Here is a 22,724-nt window from a genome sequence, read left to right as displayed (position 1 = left end):
ACAAATTTCAATAAAATAGCAAATAGAATTACATCATGTTTTAAAGTTCTTCTAACACCAAGTACTATAAAAAATTATATAAATGGATTTCGTTATAAGGTAGTAAGGCAATTAAAAATTCTTTATAGAAGTGAATTGAGAAAAAAAGGCCCTAAAATGCACTTCTCAATTTAATTCATCTTGTATTACGTCACCACATTGAATAAGATAGTTCAGTTAGATGTTGCATGATATTATTTTTGTCATGCAACTGTGAGGTTGCGTGAATCGATCATTTTTATTCTCGTCAGCCATATTGAAAATGTTGCGATGGACTGTGACTCATCTCATTTCTTTGTGATTGATTGGCTGTGTAATTTGTTGAATTTACTTCAGCTTTTCATTCTAAGCAAACTTGAATATCTAAAATAATATTGTAATCGCATAGAGCCATTTGCGAATCAACCGTAATTCAAAAGTGTAATGAATTTGAAGAGCATGCCGACTTATATTAATTGTAAATTATTTTTTTTATAAATATATAAAAACAAATTAATAAGATTTTTTTTCATTTAAAAATAATTTATTTTTGTAATTATTTATTGCAAAATGGGAAATATTTTGTATTTAATATTTTGATTTCATGATTTAAAATTTTAAAGAGCTATTTTCATAAATACTGAAATTTAACTTGATAAATAAATGCTAATCTTTACAAATATAAATTATTTGGGAAAAAAAGGGTAATATAAATGTTGAAAATTTAAATGATATTTTCAACTTTCAAAAAAAAAAGAAAAAAAAGGCGTTAACAATATGCTGTTTAAAAAAATATTGCCTTTTAGACGAAGATTTAAACCATCACAGATTCAAAAAGGATATTAATCGTTCTAAAGCTGGGCAGTTCTATTCTGTTTCTTAGAATTTAAATTAATTTGAGAAAAATAAACTGTCGTCTCATTTTCCTACACATGGTTGCTATCAAGTATGTTTGACAGAATTTCGGGATCGATTGGAAATTTGATTCCTCCTAAGGATCTTCCGTATAAGGGGACCTGGTACGCAGTAAAACTATCGTGGGTCAAATAACCACCCATTGGTGAAGTGGGGGAATGTCATCTCAGGGGTCATTTCCTCATTTAAATATTATTCGAAATTTCGAAGTCTCTTTCAAAATAGAATTCTTGTAGCTTTATAAACGGGACATTTATCTTAGTAAAAATCAAAACTAAACTTAATTTCTTTTTGATAAATAATTGAGTAATGTTTGAATTTCATTTCGTATATATATATATATATATATATATATATATATATATATATAATCGGTGCGAAGAAAGCTTACAGAAATGAATGATGAGAATTAAAAATTGTGGAAACTCTAACTCAAATCTTGAAAATATTCTCATTTTGTCACTTCTTTCAGGAAGGAAAATTTTAGCCACACCAAAAATTGAAATCTAATAAATTGTGGAAACCCTAATTCACATCTAAAAATATTCTCATTTTGTGAATTCTTTCAGGAAGAGAAATTTTAGCCACACCAAAAATTGAAATCTAATAAATTGTGGAAACTCTAACTCAAATCTTAAAATATTCTCATTTTGTGAGTTCTTTCAGGAAGAGAAATTTTAGCCAGATCAAAAATTGAAATCTAATAAATCGTGGAAACCCTAATTCACATCTAAAAATATTCTCAGTTTGTGAATTCTTTCAGGAAGAGAAATTTTAGCCACACCAAAAATTGAAATCTAATAAATTGTGGAAACCCTAATTCACATCTAAAAATATTCTCAGTTTGTGAATTCTTTCAGGAAGAGAAATTTTAGCCACACCAAAAATTGAAATCTAATAAATTGTGGAAACCCTAATTCACATCTAAAAATATTCTCAGTTTGTGAATTCTTTCAGGAAGAGAAATTTTAGCCACACCAAAAATTGAAATCTAATAAATTGTGGAAACCCTAATTCACATCTAAAAATATTCTCAGTTTGTGAATTCTCTCAGGAAGAGAAATTTTAGCCACACCAAAAATTGAAATCTAATAAATCGTGGAAACCCTAATTCACATCTAAAAATATTCTCAGTTTGTGAATTCTTTCAGGAAGAGAAATTTTAGCCACACCAAAAATTGAAATCTAATAAATTGTGGAAACCCTAATTCACATCTAAAAATATTCTCAGTTTGTGAATTCTTTCAGGAAGAGAAATTTTAGCCACACCAAAAATTGAAATCTAATAAATTGTGGAAACCCTAATTCACATCTAAAAATATTCTCAGTTTGTGAATTCTTTCAGGAAGAGAAATTTTAGCCACACCAAAAATTGAAATCTAATAAATTGTGGAAACCCTAATTCACATCTAAAAATATTCTCAGTTTGTGAATTCTTTCAGGAAGAGAAATTTTAGCCACACCAAAAATTGAAATCTAATAAATTGTGGAAACCCTAATTCACATCTAAAAATATTCTCAGTTTGTGAATTCTTTCAGGAAGAGAAATTTTAGCCACACCAAAAATTGAAATCTAATAAATTGTGGAAACCCTAATTCACATCTAAAAATATTCTCAGTTTGTGAATTCTTTCAGGAAGGGAAATTTTAGCCACACCAAAAATTGAAATCTAATAAACTGTGGAAACCCTAACTCAAATCTTAAAATATTCTCATTTTGTGAGTTCTTTCAGGAAGGAAAATTTTAGCCATTCCAAAAATTGAAATCTAATAAATCTTATCATGATTTTCAACAGTAGATTTCAATATTACCTGAAATATGAATCATTTTAATTTGTTTTATCAAATATTTAATCGCGTAATTTTTTTCTCTTGTTAAAAAGAAATGAGAAAAACTCATTAAGAAAGATTTTATTTATTAAACGAACAATTTACATGAGAAATCAAAAAGTGAAATTATTTTACCATGGAACACAACGTACAGTTTTGAATAAATTTTCAGGTACTTAAATTGACTTAGAATTGGACTCCATGGTGAAGAATCATCTATATAATAAGTAGGGCTGATGCAAGCTATTAAAGTTTAGTTTAGTTATACCAAAGTCCCATTTTAAAGCAACATTGGGGCTATTTTGGAATGGATCTGGTAATTTTGAACAGTGGTCAGATGACGAGGACGACACCTGAGCTGGCAGCCCCTCACCAAACTTGTCTAGCACAATTTGATGATTGAAAAGATTTCAAGGTGAAAATCATGAGCATCAAGTTATGCATAAGAGATTTAAATGAAATTGATCACAACCAATATTTCTGGCGAACCAATAAATCGCCAAAAGTGGCTAATAGTAAAATAGTACAAGAAAAATTATTAAAAGTAATAATTTAAAATAAATTCAATTAAAAATTTAGAAAATTGAGCTTCTAGTATGAAACATCGCATCATGATAATGTTTTACGGTTGCTTTTGCCTGCCAATCATAAAAAAGAATGAAGCCTAAAAGCATTATGTTAGAAAGACTCTTGCATTAAGTGATTACATAATGAACTGAGCTGAAACTGCGCAATAGCAGTTTAAATAAAATCCGATAGGTTTTCCCCAAAAATATCCATATAAATAAATAAGCATGAAAATACAGCTTTCGGTTAGCTTTGAAAAATACAAATCAATAACACAAACTTATCTAGTAAGCAAACATTGAAAAAATAATAATAAAGCACACGCCGCTATCTAAATAGAGCTTGTTACTGTATTCTCAAATTCTGCTTGTTGGATATTAAATAAATAAAAACGATTTGCTATTCATTACAGAGTAATGAATAGTATTATTTTAAGATATTATTAAAATATTTATAAAAATTTACTTAAATTAGAGAATACACTTGTATAGCAATTAAATTAGAATAATTGAAAATTTAGTTTCTTGAATTTTAAAATAGGGAGAAAATCATTTTTCGTGTCAAAATATTTTCGAAAGTTATTACAGAAAATCATTAAAATGTTGTTTAATTTGTAGTCAATTAAAAAAAACTAGCTTTAAAGTATATGAGAGTATTGCGAAGATTGTTTTTTGAAAAATGGAAATGTAGCAGTTATATGTGTTCAGCGGTATGCTTTTGAAATGTTATATTTAATTCTTAATAACTTATTAACATCACACATTTAACATAAAAAATGTCTAATAACAATATCATGCTTAAAATGCAACGGTATACTCTTGAAATATTAATTCAATTCTTAATAATTTTTTAACATCACACATTTATCAGAAAAAAATGTCTAATAGAATTATCATACTAAAAATTTTAATTATTTGATTAAAAATTTTTCATAATAAAAATATTTTTCCACTTGGAAATTAGAATTATTTTATTCATTTATTCAAATAATTGAAAATTAATTAAATAAACAGCAATGTACAAAGAAAGCAAATATACAATATTACACAGTATAGATTTGAAATGATTTGTTAATTAAACCAATCATAAATTCAGATCAGCATTTAAATTTTCTGGTGAAAATATTTGTTTCAATAGAACTGCTCGCCATCCGATCGAGTAACCTGAAATCGATTCTGAGTGAGACAGCAGGGCAGGTGGAACGTTTTATGTGAAACGAAAAAATGATCCGATCTTTCTACCACCGGCAGCAGGCACAGTCACTCGACCCCTATTCAGAAAGACCCTCTCTGGATGCAACTGGGCATACAGTTACTCATTAAAATCATCTGCTAGGGTTATAAGAAACTGGATGTTGCTGCTAACACACGCTGACAACCAAGCGTGACAAGTAGGATTGGGTTTGTTTGAGTGGAAAAAAAAATTAGAATGTTCTTTTTGAAAACCTCAAATAAAAAAAAAAAAAAGATTCATTCCTCCATTCAGAAACCTCAAACATGATAATGTTTACAGGAGATATTCGATTTTGCTAAAATATGGCTAAATATCATTCATTTTTGTTGTATTTATTTGTAAGTAATCGCTATTGGCAACCAGCTGGTCAGCCGGTGATACGGCTTATATTTATTTCAGTTATGTTAGATATAGCTTCATGCCCATGATTTCATCAAACTGCTAAATATTAAAGTCGCGTTTTTTTAATTGCTTTGCATAAGTTCTGCTCTCTGTACACATAAACATCCAACTGTTTGCATGCATTTTAAATGTTTACAAAAAAAAAATATATTTTTAAAAAAATTTGCTAAAATTATGAAAAAAAATTGCTCGATTACAAAATTGATATTAATAAAAAGACCGTTTTTTAAATTTTAAAATAAATTTCTTTTTATACATTAATATTTTTAGACATTTTTATTAATATTTCGCAAAAAATTTGGCAAATTAGCACAATTTTAATTAATTAAAATTTTAACAATAATTTCAAAAAGAAATCTGCTCCGAGGTGTATATTAGGCTAAATTTGGTAACTGCGTTACAATGCCTGGACAGTAGACGGCCAACGCATGCGCACAAACACATTCATTTCTATAATTATTAAAGATATCACTACAAAAACTTGCGGCGATTCTTTCACCAAATAAAATCCTTGATTAAATGTTGAGAGATCAATGTAAAGATATAGAATTAAAAAGTACAAGTTTTATTATTTTTTTGTTTATAATTCTTTAGCACACAATAAAATTCCAGCAATGTTTTATTGGGAGTTACAGGAAGTTAATTATTATTTCCGTTTCGATTGTTCTAGTAAAAGTCAATAACTACAAAATGTAAAGGACTAGGCCTAAAATTTGGTACACAGATTTAGCATCAAAATTGTAGATATGTATTAAATGGTCAGGGTTTGGCTGGCAGGGGTTGAAAGTCTGTCGATTTGTATTTTCGCATGCATGTAAACACGATATATCAAAAACGCATGGACTTAGATAAATGAAATTCATTGTATGATTTCGTGATTACAGCTGTAGGTTAGTTTCAATTGGGCAGATATAAAAAGCGCCCAAAATGTATATTCCATACTAACCTCATATGAAAAATTAACCCCCCCCCCAAAAAAAATCTCAAAAGTTTCGAAATTTGATTTCATAAAAAATGCTAAATCCTCATTAAACATCAGTATTTCATAATTACTGCTCCTCAATGGTATGCGGTTAATGTACAAGTACATGAAATACCTATTGGATTTCTTTACAACAATATGAAGCATACACTATCATGTATGAAAATAAAAATCTGTACATTGTGGTGTTTACTGTATCGCAAAAAAAATCTGACTTTGTGTGAGGGAAGAGGAACAACACATTTATTAGAAACTATGTGAAAAAGTTTCGAGAATACCTCTACCATTGATTACTTTCACATATTCGGCGAGTTCGAACCACACCGGCCGAAGACTCTTCGTGTGTGAGGTGGATGGCACTCGTATAAATCTGTCGTGACACAAGGTCTTCCATGTCAAGAGGGTGAGTAGCTAAGTCGTGCTCTTGGCCCTAGTTTTCGCTGCTGAAAAAACAAGAGACGATCATTCGGCTTAAATCGCTGACAGATAACTGTCAGCGGGCTCTAAAGTGCCATAAGTCACAATACAATAACTTTCGCATATACGGAGTGCAAGTATTGTAATCTTTAAAAAAAATCGAGCTCGAGATTTTGACGAATCTTCACGTTTCAAACCATTCTGAATCTGAAAAATACACTTTTGTTGTGACTATTTGTCGCTCCGTTCGTCTGTGATAATGCAAACAAATAGTCTGTTGAAATTTGGTACATAGTCTTTACACCAAATTTGCAGATTTCTATCAAATTTTGAAACGAAATATGTTTAGTGGAAGTCTGTCTGTCCAGCTGTTTGAATACAAGTTCACATGATTACCTCAAAACTTAAAAAGTAAATATCTATAAAATTAAGTACATCCATTTTTCATTTAAATCTGTAGTACATAACCTAAAATGTAGATCCGATAAAAAATTAATTTAGAATTAAATAGGGGTTAAACTTTTGTCGGTTTTTACGTTCGCATATATATAAACGTAATAAATCAAAAATACAGTCACTTAGATAAAAGATATTTGTCATATGGTTTTGAGATTACATTTGTAGTTCTGCGCCAAATTTTGGTTTAAATAGATCGGAAAAAAGCAATCCAAAATAAGCATTCAGCTTTCTGGTATTTGTGTATTAACTACATCCTGACACTTAATCGCCAAGATCACACGCAATTAAGTTCTTTCGAAACTATTGATTACTAGTGGCATATGATTAATATGGTTTTCTGTACTATATTATGAAACCATACTATATAACTATACTAAACTTTACTATACTATATAATTCGAAAGTGTGAAAATAAGAATCTGAGTGGCATTGATAGTCCTTTCCACGATTTAATACTGAAGAGTAATCATTTTATTAGAGAATATGCGAGAAAGTTGTAAGGGGACCCCTTCCGCTAGTTTTCACTTTTTCTGTCTTTCTTTTCTGAATTATTGTGTTTATATATGTATATATGATTTATTGAAATCCAAAAAATTCCTATTTAATTTTCTAATTCTTATCCCATATTTTCCTTCTAAACTGTTCTCTTATTTCCCGATCCAATTCCACCTTACTTATTTAATTAATTCTACACGAGCTCTAAAATTGCTGACATCGACAAGTTCCGAGTAAAGAGATAAAAATCAGTCAAACTAAACAAATTCTTTTAAAATATACCTAATAATTCCATTACCTAAATCGACACGTGTAAAGAAACCCCTATCAGAATCTCACAGTATATAACTATTTGGAATAAATATTTCGTTTACTCTTTTCTCTTTTGCTCTTGTGCCGGGCTGTGGATCGACGTACCTCGAAGCTTCTTGCTTGTACATAAATTATGCCTCCCGGGATGGAATAAAGCGAAGTTTAAAAATTCAAAGTGCCTTCGCTCTCTTCGGCCACGACTATGCTTAAAAATACGTGTTTTGACACACACACACACACACACACACACACACACACACACACACACACACACACACACACACACACATATATATATATATATATATATATATATATATATATCATTGTTCAAATTCATTGTTGATTAAAAGGCTTTCTCTCCATGTATTTAAGGTATGAGAAAGTGGAAAAAAAAATTCAAGAACTGTCAAATAATATCAGTGTACACATTGGGTTATTGTACTCAAGAATATCACACTAAAATATTCTCTGATTTTCATCGGAAATAAAATGAAAGGATCACAAGCAAATCCTGAATTTTCATCTAGCATAAGCAGGTGTCGTCCTCGTCATCTGACCACGATTCAAAATTGAGAGTTTCATCCTAAAATAGCCCTGGTGTTGCTTTAAAACAGAACATTAATATAACTAAACTAAATTAAACTAAACTAAATCATTTAGCATAAAGCAGTAAAAAAAAAATCTTTGTCTTCAAGATCAGAAATACGAAATCTATTCAAAATGAAGTGATTTCTGGACTGGAATTTACATGTAAAAAAATTCATGTAAAGAACTAATATGTGAGAGAATGTTTAACGAGGCATACAGGGGATAATTTTATCGCACACCAAGGGTCATTATTTCACAGGCAGGTCTAGATCCAGTTTTCTTGGTAGCTAGTCGATAATTATAACACACAGAGAAGTGAACCAGTCTTTTATAGAGCTCGTCTTGTGAAATGACGCATGGAGGCAGTGAAATTTCCAACTGAGTCATTTCAGCCCCTTCTGATGTAGCGGTAGTGCCGAGAGGGGGGTTTCTGAGAGCAACCGCAAAGCAAGTTTTCTGATTCTTTCCCTTCTGACACGCTAGCTATACAATAAACTATACATCTCTATTAATAATAAAAGAGAATCGGTATTTTGTCAATGCTCTATAGGTCAGATCATGTAACCTAGAGGTAAAAAAATTTGGCACATTTATAAGTTGGAAGGTGGAGCAATTTTTTTTTGAATTTAATAAAATTTAATTAATTAAAAATTAACCCTTTGCACTCGGATGGTGCCTCTCATTCACCATTTCACTAACCATCATTTACCATGCATCAATTTAACGTTTTATTTATTTATTTATTTTTAATTTTTATTTTTTAAAAAATACTTAAAGAATGGTAAGAAAATGTAGATTAATTTTTGGATAAAATTCAATTTAAAACTATAATAAAACTATTATATATATATATATATATATATATATATATATATATATATATATATATATATATATATATATATATATATATATATATATATATATATATATATATATATATAATTTTTTTTTATCTCTTATCAATTAAAACAAGTTTTATATATATTATGCAACAATGCCTTTCATTGTTGAAGCGAAACCCAAAGCATTTTCATTATTGCTTTTAATATTTCATTTCGGTTTTTTCCCCATTGCTAAATATCGACACATGAATATTCGCTTTATTTTTCCTAGTTAAATAGATTTCAGTATAAGGTATATTTTTTTAACATAATTTCTGTTGTTTTTCTTAAAAATTAGATTTAAATTGTAAATAAATTTGCAATGGTGAAAATATTTAAAAATACATTTCTTTTTTAAATACTGCAGATTTTTTTCTTTAATGATAATTATATGTACAAAAATATACATAAAAAACTAGTTACTTGCGTAGAACAATGGACAAAATAATGATGTCAGGCTTCTAAAGTAGCATGACTTATATGTCTCTCAAAATTTGAAGTCTTACAAAATTTTGTTCAGATGGCATATATAATAACATTAATACTGATCAATTGATAGTTTGTTCAGGTTACACATTTATAACCTATTTAAACTAAAACCAAAAAAGAACTTCATAGTATTTAGAGAGCGCAATTGCAGCTACTTCTAAAACACAGATGAATTGATACAAAAGTATTAGAATCAAGTTAATAGGAAAAACAAAAAATCAAATAAAAATTAAGCCAAAAAAATTATAAAAAATATAAAAAAAAGAATCCGGCCTGAAGACTTTTTCAAGGGTCACCCTCAGGCAGGGATTCAAAGAAAGGGATTTTTTCTGTGAGGAAATACAGACATTGTCTAATAATGATTCCTCGTGACCCGAAAATCCCCTGAAATTATGCTCAAGAGATATACCATTTTAACAGAAAGGAAATATAAAACAACAAATTAGAAGAAATTAACGTGGAATCATTATTAGACAATGTCTGTATTTCCTCACAGAAAAAATCCCTTTCCTTGAATCCCAGCCTGAGGGTGACCCTTGAAAAAGTCTTCAGGCCGGATTCTTTTTTTTATATTTTTTATAATTTTTTTGGTTTAATTTTTATCTGATTTTTTGTTTTTCCTATTAACTTGATTCTAATACTTTTGTATATATATATATATATATATATATATATATATATATATATCCAAATTAAAACAATTGCAAAATTTATTAAAATTGGGAACTCTGAAAATCGAAAACAAACAAAAAAAGCGAATATTCTTTACAAAATTATAAAATGTATAAATTTGTAATTATTTCAAGAAAATGATTTACTGCATGAAACTTATTATAAGAAATTTTAAAACAAGGGAAAATTCTCTTGAACAAACAGATACATGGATAAAAATATTTCAAAACAAAATATTAAACACAAAGTAATTAATGTAAAAATATTGGTAAAACACTGAAATATATTATTTTGTGCGAAAATATTCATTATAAATAAAATTCAATCTCGTGCAACAATATGAATTGCATGAAATTAGTTTGAATCTCATTATAATAGCCTTGTAGTAGATAAAAAAAATAATTTCAAAAAGCAGAGAAAAGTCACATCATAACTAAATTTATTAACTATTATCAAAATAGCAATTTTTGAGTTTGAAATCATCTAAACATCCCTCTTCTGAGATAATCATTTTGGAACATGTCATGAAAAAAAAATAATACCAACATTTTTCTAAATTATTATTTGCTTAATTTGATAGTATAAATATCATTTCTTTGAAATAAACGTTTGGAGCGTATCGTGAAAAACACCTGAATCTTGCTCAGTTTTTAATTAATTGAGATTCCATTTTGTTTCGAATTTCGAAAAATTGACTTTGACCTTCCTTTTATCTCAAAGAACACGTTTCATAAACGTGTTCTGGCACTAAGACTCAACCAAATATTCAACAAGGAAGACGTGGGATACATTTCAACAAATTGGACAAAATCTGTAAATTGTAGAAAAAGCATTCAAACAAACTCTCATTTTTACTTTCTCGTATACGTAGTATAGAGAAAGTATAGTAATCGTCAAAAAATTCGAATTCGAGATTTTGACGAATCCCCAAGTTTTAGACCCCCTGAGTTCAAAGAACATAATTTCGGATAAGGCCTGTCTCTCTGTGACAAAGATGACTCAAAAACGCCTTGTAGACAGATGAAATTTGGTATACAGTTTTGTACCAGATTTCTATCAAATTTTGAACAACAGCCACTCAGAAGAAGTCTGTCACTGCGGCTGTTTGAATATAATTTAACACGATAACTACAAAACGAAGAGAGTCCGAATGGATAAAATTCAATGCACAAAATTGGCATGAATAGTCTTGAGCCAAATCCAACAAGATATTGATCGTTTATCGGTCTGTACTTTCAGAAACATATAAATACTGCAACTCAAAAAGCCCAATAATTTAAATAAATCGGCTAAATCCTAGGGAAGGGTACCGCCAAATTTGGCGCCAAACTTTAAAGATAAAGTCGTCAGCGTCTCTTGAAAATAGTCATAATACTGAAAAATAAAATTCTGAAGATTGCAGCGTCCGCGGGGCTTGGCGAGAAAAATTTGGCGGAAAATCACAACATGGTATCCATTTCTAGAACTGTACCAATAAATCAAATTATGTATGCGATTTGTGATTTTAAGTCTAGTTTTATGTCAAATGTTAGCTTCAATCGGTTGAGGAAAACGCGTCTAAAACACAAATTTGATTTCCGGATATTATTAATCTTATGCCAGACATTTATGGTATGACAAAAGCGAAACTGAAGAAGTCGTGCTATCATACATTAGGTGTGTTCTTGTTAAAATAATTCAGTCTAAAGTAAGACGACATAAACATTTAATTTACATTTTAAACATTTAAATATAACGAAGTTAGATTAACAGTGGTAACACTAATGCGTATTTCAAATCTTTAGAACACAAGTCAATAATCAAGGTAGAGTTGAGTTGTCACACAACTTCTAAGTTCAACAATAAAATGTTTTTGCCTCTTCGTTGTACCACACATTAATCGCCAAATAGCTCGCCAAGGATAGCACGAGAGATTCAGTAAAAATGTTAAACTCACGCCAAAGATTAACATTTCGTAACTGTTGTGTGTCAATGTTATTGAAAGCATTGTCTGGGATAACATCTTTATTAGAATATGCGAGAAAGTTTTGGGGAGACCACTCCAGCTGGTTATATTTATAGATGAGTAAAAGATAAATACAAGGCAATCAAGAGTTTTCATTTCAAAACATTTTAATATTTTTTTACATTGCAATTGTTTTATAAACTTTAGAAGACATTTTTAAATAAAAAGAAAATCACAAGAAGAATAAAGTCCAATCATAAAATTAGAATTAGCATTTCTTCAAGTAAATGTCCATTGGCGTTTCAAAAACTTTATTGAAACAATGCTGGTGAAAGCAGATCTTCCTTCAAAATAATAAGAAAATTACAAAACGCGGTTGCATGTACAACGTATTGCTTTTTGCTGCAGGTGCTCTTTAATAATGATATAAATTCCCTCTAAGCCTTTTAACATAGTGATATTTCAATACCATCTAACGTTTTCAGTAAATTATTATAACCTCAATAAATTTCACGATTTTTCATGCGATATGCAAGAAGCAAAAAGTGTTCAAAATGGCCATTATTGGATTTACAACTATCAAATTTATATGATTATTCCTTTGGCAATAGATCTTCACTAAGAAAGGATTTTTCGAAAGTTTAATATTACTATTCTTAATAATTCTTCAATCCGCTTATTAAAAAAAATTTCAAAATTCAATAAGATTAAAAATTAATCCAAATGTTAAAATCCCCCCCCCCCTTAGCTTCGAGGCAGGTTATCACACAAAACCCTTTTTCTGCCACTGTAAAATTCAAAAAATAAGCTTTGCAATTACAAAGACATTATTCTTTCACAATTTTTTCTTCTAATCTAAAAAATTTTAAAAAGAATTTATAAATATATTTTGCAACAATAATTTTCATTGTTTTCCTGGGTTTTACACACTTGTGTTGCGATAATGTTGAATACTTTATTTGGGTTTACTCTATCACTGCCATAATGAAGCATACATTTTTTAAGAATAATATAGGAACAGATAAAATAAGTTAGAATATAATCTTTTAAGACATTTTAGAATAGATGTTCCAAAACAAATTAAATATTGTTTTACTTTCTCGAACACAAAGAGAAAATATTGTAATCATAAAAAAATCCGAATGAGAGATTTTGACGAATTTTCACGTTTTGGATTTCTTTCAACTCAAAAACCACATTTTTGGAATTATGTCTGCCTGTGAACACTATAACTCAAAAACACTCAGAACTAACTAGAACAATGACTTTGTAATACGATCTTAGCATCAAATTTGCAGACTTCCGTCAACTTTTCAAGAAAATCCATTCAGAGGAATTTTGTCTCTCTTATGAGAGCTGGTAAACACGATAACTACAAAAGGAGAGAAGCTAGATGGATAAGATTTGATGCACAGATTTGATATTTAAAGTGCTGATACGTGTCAGATTTTGAACCAAATCTGTCAAAAGATTGACTGTTTGTCTATCTGTACTTCTGCATGCACATGAACATGATAATTCGAAAACGTAACAACTGAGATAAATGAAATTTGGTTCACCGTTTTAATATTTAAAGCAGTGATTTTTTTCAAAATTTGAACGACATCTTTCAAAGGTTTGACCGTCTGTCGGTCTGTATTTTTACATGCATATGTAAATGAATTAACTAAACACGCGATGACTTAATTAAATGAACTTTGATATGTGATTGTATGTCTACAATATAATTCTGCGTTAAATTTTTATTTTAATCGGTTGGCCAATAGAAAATGCATATTCGGTTTTCTGATACTTGTATATTAAAATCATTCCAGCAAATAAGCGTAAAGAAAATTTCGAAGATAACAAGATAATAAGTACTTTCATAGCTTTATATTTCGCCAATGTCATTTGACTAATAATACACAAAAACCAGCTTTCTTTTTCGATACAAGCATGCGCATAATTCTCATGCGTGGGACTCTCAAAATAAAAATCTGAGCATTCAAGCCAAAGGTTTACATCATAGGTTCCCAAAGTGGTCCAGGTGGACCCCCAGGGGTCCATGAAAAATTTTCTGGTTTTCATAATAAAGAACAAAAATTTTGGCTTGGATTTACCTATCAACGTAGGCAGGTAGTATCATTCACTAGGTAGGTACGCAAAAATATTCGAGACTCAGTTCAAACACAGAATTGAATAGAACAATAGATAATACTACAAGTGGGGAATAGTGGGAAATTGCGAGAAAATTTTTGATAGCGTTACCCTCGCCATAACTTGTCAAAAGAAGTTTTAGTGCCGCTACCAACCTGTTAACAAAAAAAAGGAGCAGATTGAACATCACAGAACGGGGAGATTTGAGATTACTTCTTACAAAATTGAAGCCAAATATTGATAATTTGCTGTCAATTCATCAAGTACATCTGTCTCATTAAAAGTATGACTATTTTTTATTGTTGATTTACATTTCAGAGTTCATTGTTGATTTTTTTGTCAATTGTTGATTGTTTGTAATGATAAATCTTTATAATTTTGTATAACCACAAGTATAATTTTAATAAATAGGACACAAGAAAATGTGCTACTTTTTTTTCTTCTTAACAGCCCCAATTTAGGGTGATATTTTTTAGGAGTTTTGGGAATACAGTAGAAATGTAGCAGCAGGGGGTCTTCCAAAAATAGTAAAACTTTGAAAGTGGTCCACGAGAAAAAAAAAGTTTGGGAACCTCTGGTTTACATTTTATACGTCGATGCATTTATACATTTATTAGAGAATATAAGCGAGAGTTTTGGAACGACCACTCCTTCTGTTTTTTAATTTTATTTCAATGTGTGTGTTTTTTTCACAGACAAAAACATAATGCATATTGATCATTATAGCATTATATTTGGCTTCATGTTTCCTCATTAAGTGTATTTTTGTTTGTTTGTTTATCATCCTGCAATTTCATTCCGTACTCAAGAATGAAAGTTTATGACGTCACGTTCCCTCGGTCGAGTGTTTTAATGAGGCAGCTCATTTCCCATAGTGCATTCGATCTCATCCGATCGCATCTCTCTCACACACCAGCCAACCCGTCGCGCATCAATAATATCGACCTCCTTAAGCACTTTGGCGAGCGGAATTCCCGGTATATGTGACTCCCTTTTGCCCGAATTTCGCAATACTTCCTCCCCTGCAAATGCATTCGGAAACGACCATCATCATTTCCCAGAACTTTACAGTTTACCGAGAAAATGGTTCGAGTTTTGTCTGGCACATCGGCACCTGAAAAAAGCTCGGAACAATATCGTACAGAATATGGCATTTTGGAAATAATATTATTACATAATGGTGTTTCATAATCATACAAGAGAGATTTGCATCTTGGATGCGCTATTTTTATTACATGATTAACATTTTTTAATTTAATTACCAATTGAACTCGTCAATACTTTATTACAGCTAGATTTGAAGACATTTATAAATTAAGTGAATATAAATGAAAGACTAATATCAACTATTGTAATATTGGTTAAAATTAGATAGAGATATACATTATTACCTTTTGGTTTACTTTGTATTCGACTTTAAGTTTAATGCAATGCTCTTGGATATGCATTATTTTTGGTGATTCTATTTGACATAAATACAAGCAGATCACTTGGTTTCCCTATACTGGAGCCTGCAACGTATTATAGATAGAAATGGTAGAAACAGATGGATTCTTTAAATATAATCGATATGTTTGCAAAGATTGACCATTTCATAACGCAGCAAAAACATCACAATTTATATAGAATATTAAGGAACTTATAACACAATAAAAAATTAATTATCATGGAATTTCTCAAAATTTAACCTTTACTTTATAAAAATCAGAATGCAAATGCATTGAGTTTACCTTTACGCACGCGAAAAATTATTTCTTACCTAGTGAACTTCATGTGAGAAATGCATTTAAATAATACTACTACTTTCGATTCAGTAGTTTCTATCGATTCAAACACACGAACATTGTCTTTTTTATTATCGATTCATATCAATTCCGGAGGCAAACTTTTTATTTTTTGTCTGCGGTGCAAAACAATAATTTAGTGTGTTCTGCCAGAATTTGTTCATATTCTTGTTCTTGATCCCTTCAGAATTCCTAAATGTCTTTGATGAAAATAAAAGTGGTGATTAATTATATTAATATTATATTATTAAATTCTTAACTACATTTCTACTGGTCCAATCGAGAATTTCAGTAGCTTTAAACATTCTTAAGACAGCAAGGGTCATTTTGCAAAAAAAATTCGCGTAAATCGCTCCTGTAGTTGTTTAGTTTATGAAGAACACATATATGAACATTGGCTTTTATATGCATTGTTTTGGAAAATTCAAAATCTAAAAAGAATTTGTAGAACAGATATAAAATTGCGAACATACTAATGTTTGTTCTTCAAGCAATAAATAAAGGTGGGTAAATCATGTATGTCTTGCTCGTAATTGGGTGAACTTCTGTTTCATAAAGACGCCAAGATTGTATGACGGGTTTGTTGGCATGTAGTTTATTTCCTATCTTAAAACTGCACTGTTCCTTATTTTAATTAAAATTTAAATAAACATTTAATGAAACAGGTACGCAGTAAACGATGAGCCTTACTACTTTTAAATATATTTACCTCAGAAAATGAAACTTTGTTCTAAAATAGAATTTTATTTTGTATTCCTGTTGCGTAAAAGTCTGCTATCTTGGATAAGACGTTATGTACAATCGAACATCATGTTCGGGATCTGTTTTTTTTTTCTCTTATTTTGTTCACAAAGAAATCAATTTATGCAATTATAATATAATATGGTAAAAGTAAATGCGTGTCTTTCGAACTTTTTCTGCTTTATTTATGTAATATGATATGCGTAGCCATCATCTTTCGTTTTGTTTACATTTTAGGCAAACGTTTTGAGGAGACATGTGTTTCTATTAGAATGTGAAAGCAGAAAGATAGTTGTCGGTCGAAAAATTTTTAACGGTTTTTCACGAAGTACTTTGCACATGATTATTATAAATGAAAGACGATAATTCATTAATCTCCATATCGTGGGCATTTTGATAATCTTCGGGAGATTAACAGCACAAATGCTTGCACATGACAGCCTGGCAAAAGGTTTGATGCAGCTGATGGGGAATTTCGATTGGTACAACGTTCTGGGTTTTTCAAAAACACTCATGGAACTGTCCTAATAGTCGGTAGGAGAATAAGAAATGACATTCTCAATCGCTACAACTATGACAACAGCTCGTAAATCTTTCCCACATGCGGATTAGTGTTACGGAATAAGCTGTTTTTGATGAGGAAAGCGTATTTTTTTTGGGGGAGGGAGAACCATCGTTAATAATTGGGAATACTGGAAGCAAATATCTATAAATATACGTTCATGGATTTGTAATCTCTGTAAGGACAGCGATTTCCAGAAATAAAATGAAGTAACATTTATATAAGCACACACGTAAACAAGAATAGTCAAATTTCGACATAAGAAAACACAGAAGAGGCATTTTTGAGAAAAATTACATGATCTCGAACGAATGTATAATCGCTTGAAGGGTCACAATGACAGTAAAAATACAAGCTATAATGAAAATAGATATTCAGATAGTTTATATAAAGCCCATTTCAAGATGTTTTGCAAAGGAGATATCATTTTCTAGGAATGGTACAGTGCATGTTCAAAACTGGCATATGAAAATCTGAAAACCCATGAGCCTCCAATGTTTGGATAGCTTTGGGGTTCATTGCATTCTTTGCTCTTACTTACTTCTAAAATTTCCACAGAGAACCTCGACATGTCCGAATTTTTTGAGGATATATTTCCAAAATTAAGTCCAAGAAGGCATTCGCCGTAAAAATGGTACCTTTTCTTTTCCTTACTAAGACACTTTTAGCATTGCTTCGATCCACATGCTTTTAAAGCAACATGCTCACATGCAAAAAAATTACTCTTCTAATTACGTCTGATATCTCCTTAAAGTTTATGTAAGGTGTTTGCAAATTCATGGTACAGACTTGCAAGGGTACGGAAACGAAAATTAAATTTACATAGGAAACCCAGGTCACAACCTATTCAGTCATAAATATAGGGTGCCTCAATTCAATAGAAACCAGATATTTTGTTTCTAACTTCTACATTGACGAAGATATTTTAATGAAATTTTAAAGAGTGGTACATTTATTTAAAACAATCATTCATTGTAAAGAATTGTACGAGCACAAATGAAGCAAATAAGAATTGAAAAGAAAGATATTTAATGGTGATACGTTGGCAAGTGGAATGTTTACAAGAACTGTTTAAAATTGCTTCCCCAACAATGTTAGGTACATTCTTGACAGCGTCGGTGGAGCCATTGGCGCGCATGGCAGTGTACCACTTAGTCATAAATGTACCATTGTTGAAAATTTCATTAAAATATCTCAACTATATAGAAGATAGAAACAAAACATCTTGTTTCAGTGGAATTGAGATATCCAGTATTTATGAGTAAAAACTATGGATTGTGCCTTGGATTTCGGATGTGAATATTATTCATATCTTTGTTCTCTACCACCTCCTGCAAGTCTATACCATGAATTTAAAATCACCCTGTATGCAAATATTGCAGTCATAAAAGTGTTGACAATTCTTAATTTAATCAGATTCTTCATAATCAATAAGGAAATATAATTTGGACAACCATATGGATTAAAAACATGCAATTAAAATTTCATAAAAATATAATTTAATTCAATATCTCTCTGTATATTATTCACTCATATTATTATTAGCTTTTCTATTATCATGTGAGAACATGATGTGGTTTGGGTTTGAGGGTTTTGAAGCCTCAAAAGGCATGGGCAGAAAATTGGTGATTTATCGCTTCTGCGGCATCAATTTTTTGCTTTTAGGATTATTTGAAAACGATAAAGAAGTTTGTCATATTCGTCTACTTATCGCTAACAAAAAGTTATAGCTTGGCGCAACTGTCCGCCATATACCCAATTCTCCTGTCTGGCCAATATATATATATATATATATATATATATATATATATATATATATATATATATATATATATATATATATATATATATATATATATATATATAATTTTTTACCTTACAAAAAAAATTTTGAGATGATAAAAAAAAACATCGTTTTCTAAATATCGATGTATGTGTAATCTAATAGTTCCGTGATTATTTAAAACCGGTTTAAACTGGTTTTTCATGGGAAAAAATCCTGGCCTTGAGAAAAAAGAAATTCGAATTCGATTGATTTTGAGCCAAAAATCATCACTTTTCTAAATATTGGTGATTGTGAAATATGAGTCAGGTGAACATGTTTTTCTGTTGGATTAATATCACGTAACTTAAAAAATAATGTTCCTACATGATAACTTGAAATTTGCGATAGCGTATTTTAATTTTTAGATATTTATTATTTGTTTGTGTACGCGAAGTAAAGATCACAGAAAACAGGTCACGAAAGTAAAAGTTTATGGTGTCATGATCTAAAAATCGTAGCTTGGCATGTTTCTAAAAGTTACCTGACTGATCCCACTTTTTGATTATTCATCTTCTCACTCAATGACGTTGCATTCTTTCTTTTTTCTTTCTTTCTTTTTTTTTTTCCCATGTTCTGCTATTTCACTAATGACGAACTTGCATATCATTCAGCTTCACTTAAAATGAGGAGAATGACTAAAAAACAAAACTTTAAATTAATTGAAAAGCATCAAAATGTAAACAACTGTTTAGTTCGATAAATATTCTTTTTCTATCTATATCATGACATGATTACAAAAATACCACATGATTAAAGCTACAAAATTCTATTCTGTAGAATCTAATTTGTGTAGTAAAATTTTTCATAGAGATATGTTAATTTTAATTATCTCTAGAGAAATAATACAGAATTGCAGGAATAAATATAATAAAAAGCAATTTTTAAAAATACACTTTTGTAAGTATATTAAATTCAAGATATTTTTTATTTTAATGGTTTGGAATTTTTATTTTTTAATTATATTTTATTATTATTGATACTATATCTCACAATTAACATATATTGTAATTTTACAATTTCCAAATTCTCTGAGAAGATATACCTCAGGAAAATTAATTAAATTAATCGAATAAGTAATAATTAATCTATTTATTTCAGTACATGATAAAAATTCCACATTATTAAAACCTACAAAATTCTATTTTGTAGAATCTAATATGTATAGTAAAATTGTTTCATACAGATGTGTTTCAAACAGAAATTTAATTAGAGAAAGAAAGCAGAACTACTGGAATAAATATATTAAAAAAACAGGTTTTAAAAATACACTTTTGTAAGTATATTAAAGTTTAGATTTTTTTTTTAATAGTTGGGAATTTTTATTTTTTGATAATATTTTATTATTATTGATAATATAATATTTCACGATAATTCTTGCACCAAATTCACTGAGAAGATATAGCTCAGGAATAAAAATGAATTAAATTAATCGAATAACTAATAATTTATCTATTTATTTCAGTACATGATAACAAAAATTCCACATTATTAAAACTACAAAATTCTATTTTGTAGAATCTAATACATATAGTAAAATTGTTTCATAGAGATGTGTTTCATATAGTAATTTAATTAGAGAAAGAAAGAAGAACTACTGGAATAAATATAATAAAAAACAGGTTTTAAAAATACATTTTTGTAAGTATATTAAATTTTAGATTTTTTTAAAATTTTAATAGTTCGGAATTTTTATTTTTAATTATATTTCTTTATTATTTATACTAGAATATTTCGCAATGACTCTTCTTTAAAATTTATTGATAAGAAATAACTTTTATACGAATAAAAAAAAATGAAATTCGTCCATTAAAATATAATTAAGTTCTGAAAATAGAAAACTAGAATAAGATATTGTAATAAAGAGTACACGAATAATCGAAATTTCAAAACTCTGGAATTAAGAAAACATTATTTTAGAAATTCCCTTTTTTTATATAAATATGAAACAAATCAATTATAGTTCGTTTCAGTATCCCGAGACTACCACTTTTCGACGATTCCAGTTTGTTGAGGGGCGAGACGTGGGAGGATGAGCGCATTTCAAGAATTCACCTTTGATCTTAAATTCCACCCACTCGATACTTGTTCGTTCAACTGTTTTTTTCACATGCATGTGTGTGTTGTTCCTGACCGCATTTCATTTTAACTCAAAATTGCGTATTGATATGACTAGTCCAAGCGGCAGAAAAGCTTTCAGGTGTGGTAAGAAGAAAATTTTATGAATTATTTCATGCAATATATTTAAAAATAATAATATTCTTAAGGAAAAAAATCATTAATGATAAGGTTTTTAAAATATCAAAATATATAAAATATCTTATGTGTAAAAAATATTATTTATAATATTTTTAAGACGTTCTATATTTACAGCAATTTCTTAAATGAATTTAAAATGTTTTAAATAGAATAAATTCTCGATTTCTATTGTTGTTAACCTTAAAATATTGTCAAAAAATTCAGTAACATATATAAAAAGAAATATTTTAAAAAATCGTTATTTTTGTACAAAAGTAATAACCAAATTTGCAGAACAGAATTTCCTCTTACATACACAAAAATTGCTCTGAAATATTTTACTGTGCTTTAGTATTTTTTTCCGGCAGTGTTACTAATTATCTGCAATGTTTACGCCTCATAAATCCACGAATAACCCGAATTTACTTTATTGTTAAATGTAAGCATGTCCTCCTTTCATCTTTCTTCTCACCCCTATTTTGGCGAATGAAACCCATCCTAACGCATACGCAAAAGCGCGGGAGGTTTTAGAATTTGTTGTCAAACATTATTTAAATGTGAGTATACAAAAAGGAGATAATGTAAGATTTTGGCATTTTTCATAACAATTTCAGAAAGGAATTTCTTACATAACTAATCATTAATTGGAGATAGTTCGAAAATGAAATTAATATTGCTTTTTAAATCCATTGCAGTAGGCATTAATTAATTAATTAATTTTATTTTTACAAATTTAACGTTTTGGACAAGGTTTAATAAAATATTAAATATTTTTTTTAAAAAATCGAAACATACATAAGAATATACAACATAAGAATTATACAAAGGTATTTGTATAATTCTTAGATCCATTACCCTTTACACATGAATGTATTTTTAACTGCTAATTTTAAAAATATGAATCAATGAAATGAAATAATAATTAATAAAATTAATAATCTCAAAATCATGTATATTTTTATTTAGTTATTTGTTTAATTGAAATACTGAATTATTTTAATTATTAAATGTTTTGACTGTTTTAATTAATTGCTTCAAAAGAGAGACATTATCTATAATATCAAAGAGGCTTTTTTAAAAAATATTCTCAAAAATTAAAAAAATCATTAATTACCCGAACAGATTAATAATAATTACAAAAATTAATTAAATAATATAAAATACTTATTTTTTATTCGAAGTTTATATAAGCAATAGAAATATAAATTAAAATGAAATTCAAAATATCAT

The sequence above is a fragment of the Argiope bruennichi genome, chromosome 7 (genome assembly GCF_947563725.1).
Source record: "Argiope bruennichi chromosome 7, qqArgBrue1.1, whole genome shotgun sequence".
NCBI lineage: Eukaryota > Metazoa > Arthropoda > Arachnida > Araneae > Araneidae > Argiope > Argiope bruennichi.
Note: the sequence above shows the minus strand (reverse complement) of the source record.